The 3,316-nt window shown below is 44.5% G+C and overlaps 1 pseudogene; it reads right to left on the reverse strand.

Moving 5' to 3' along the window:
• Positions 1-256: 256 nt before the first annotated feature.
• LOC149558976 (L-type lectin-domain containing receptor kinase IX.1 pseudogene) lies at positions 257-2,747 on the reverse strand (annotated as a pseudogene).
• Between the last annotated feature and the right edge of the window lie 569 nt (positions 2,748-3,316).

Genomic DNA, 3,316 nt, shown 5'->3' on the forward strand with positions numbered 1-3,316 from the left:
TTTTCAAAGAGAAGGGCATTCAAGGGGAGGACCTTGCAAATGTTTTGACTAACAAGAATGGGTGGATGAGAATAAACATTCGAGTGGACAAGAAGCGAGCTCGGCGGAGAGTCCTAGAGTTACAGTGACCAAATTAGAGATCTTGTGCTTGGGTTGAAAGCTGGTGGCCACGGTTCATGTGGATATTGTTAGGCTACAAATTTAGAAAATATTAGAATTGTTAGAGAGCTTCTAGACTGAAGCTAGAAGTTGAGTATCAAAAAATTATTTTTACCTATAATAAAAATCAGAAGTGATTTACACTAAAAATGCACGTAGTTTAACTAGAAAAAATAATAATTGTGACCCCCAACGGGAACATTAGTTCTTTAGCTATAGGATTGTCACGGACAAACAAATACAATTACATATGACATAGAACACATAAAGAGTCCACTAATTTAAGAAGAAACAACTTACAGACTTTAGGCTAGTAAGTCCCTGTGTCGAACAATAGAGGGCTGGACATTTTGACCGGGCCACTTGAAGCCGTAGAAGATGACACAACAGATGTGTTCAATGACGACATTGATACTTCACTCACAACGGAGGAGCCAACTGCTCCCGACGACCAGGAGCCTGACGTTCCACCACGACGATTAACGGGCTGACTGTATACAGCAACCGGCATATCTAGCGGAACACTCGGCAGTTCAGCTTCCCTTTTCAATATCTTCAACGCCTCTCTCATTCTCGGCCTTGATGTGGGGTCAGGATGAGAACACAGGAGTCCCACCAGCATCAGCATCTCCATTTCTTTCTCGTTAAAATATCCTCCAAGTTTTCTATCCGCAGCATCCAAAAGCTTTCCCCGTCCATACAAATCCCAAACCCATTCCACCACTCTGCAATTATACTGATCAAGCGTCCGGTCAACGGGCCTCCTTCCGCAAGCAATTTCCAACATAACCGCCCCAAAACTGTACACGTCCGCCTCTGGAGTGGCCTTCCCTGTTATATAGCACTCCGGAGCTAAATACCCCAGCGTCCCTGCCACCACGGTCGTATGGGAAGCCGCCTGGTCACGCTCCACCGTTCTTGCCAATCCAAAATCCCCCAACTTGGCGTTGAAATCGGAATCCAACATTACATTGCTCGCCTTGACGTCTCTGTGAACAACACGCTGATCCCACTCTTCGTGGAGATAAACAAGAGCAGACGCTATGTCACATGCGATACTGTATCTTCTGTCCCAATCCAGAGTATCCTCCTCTTCCCCAAAAATGTATTTATCAAGACTCCCATTTGGCAGGTATTCGTAGACCAGGAGCAACTCGCCCTTCTGATGGCACCATCCTAAGAGCTGCACAAGATTACGGTGTCTGAGCTTACTGATTATGGTAACCTCGGAAATGTATTCCTTCCTTCCTTGTTTCGAACCCTCGGATATTCTCTTAACGGCCACCGCCTCTGCCGCCTGGCCAGGCAGGATGCCTTTGTAAACCCCACCGAAGCCGCCTTGCCCAAGCTTTTCATCTTCGCTGAAGTTTCTCGTCACCGCGCTGAGCTCGGCGTAGGAAAATTTCCGGGGACCCTGAGAGAACCATTCGTCCAGCTCCACATCGCTCTCTTCACCTTCCCCACCAGGCCGTCTATTTTTCCACCACCAGACAAAGAATACGAAAACGCCGACAACCAGAGCGCCGCACACGACCGTTATTGCAACAACTCTGGCAGAATTGTTCCTTCTCCTTCTCCTGCCACTTGATGGGTACGGTTCATCCGAAGTATTGCTCGGGGAGGGCGCGGGCGAGATTTCCCAGGAATATGAATAAGAAAAGTTCCACGCGTACACAGTGTGCGTCTCCGTTGAAGCTCCAGTAGAAGCCGATAACCCGACCTTTATGTTTGGTGGCAGAGCCTCCCGCAGATCTATGTCATGAGATAAGATTGGGATTTCAGGTTTAGAGACACTAGTGGCGTTGGGGTTACAGAAGAGGAACACTTGCAGCCTCTTTGCTCCTCCGTCATAATCCACCCACGCGTGCCACTGCTTTCCGTTCTTGAGATTCCTATCCCAAAGGCTGTATAAGCTTCGATTCAACCTTCCCACTGAAACATTTGCCTTGGACACTACACTGTTGACGTCGATCCCCACATGGTTGCTATCGGGATCCCAACCTGGATTCTTGTAAGTGTCAAACTCGACGGCAACCATCTGATACAATGATCCATTGTACGTCGTTCCGTTAAATAGCCCGAGCCCTCCGCCAAAAGCAGCCTCCGGTGGCTCCAACTGGAAAGGCGCCATGAAGAAGGTAAGTCCGTCTCCATAATCGGTGTCAGGATTATTACCCGGCTGGATAACGAATTTGAAATAGGCCGAGATATTTGCTAGACTTCGAGAGGAGGTGTCCCAGAGCGGAACAGATTTGTTATAAACTGCCCAGCCGAAGCTGTCGGTTAGCTTCCCTGATGCTTGATTCTTGGTGAGCTGCACCATGTCTCCTTGACCGTAGGCGTCGTTTTCGTATTTTATTATTGTATCTGAGATAGGAGGGATCGAAAAGCTGTGGGTTGCTGCGCGTGATGAGAAAACGAGAGAAGAAAGAGAGCATAGGAAAAGCAGTGCGGCCGAAGGCTGCTGACTGAGCTTCGCCATCTGAATATCTGATTTGCAGGGCTATACATGATTATACTTTGTTCGTAGTCCTGAGTCCTGACCGTTTATTTTAATCATATTTAGTGCGCAAGGTCTTAGTCGTTGGCCAGAATTGGTTGAGGTATTTGCGTGTCGACAACGAAGACTTCCTCGCGGGAGACTGGCTCCTTCCACGATAAAAGGTCCTATTATATAGTGACCGTAAAGGTTCTAGACTAAGACTATTTCTACGCGGAAAGTTCATCTGTATTTATTTTTAAATTTCAGATTTGATGTGTCTTTTGACTTTACACTGATCGAGAGTAGCTATTTATATTAATTACGCACCTCATGATTATTATATGAATGCGATTTTCTCAAACACTAGATATGGATTGAATATAATATGATACTTAAATATATTTTATTTTAAATGTAAATTTTATTACAATGGATGGGACTCTATTGCATTAAATAGTCAATATATTACTTATTTATATGAATGTGACTTCTTTAAGTAAAACTTAATACATATTTATTTATATATGTTTATATGTAATTATATGTGGATATATAAAGTTTGAATATCATATGATATTATAGTTGTGCTATAATTTAAATATAAAATTGTATTGTGTCACTTTTATGTTGGGTTAGTCTACTTTTGAATGGAAGGTGTGTAGGGGACCAATGGTT

This window comes from Cupressus sempervirens, chromosome 5 (genome assembly GCF_028749045.1).
Source record: "Cupressus sempervirens isolate cs-2001-9-10 chromosome 5, ASM2874904v1, whole genome shotgun sequence".
Classification (NCBI taxonomy): domain Eukaryota; kingdom Viridiplantae; phylum Streptophyta; class Pinopsida; order Cupressales; family Cupressaceae; genus Cupressus; species Cupressus sempervirens.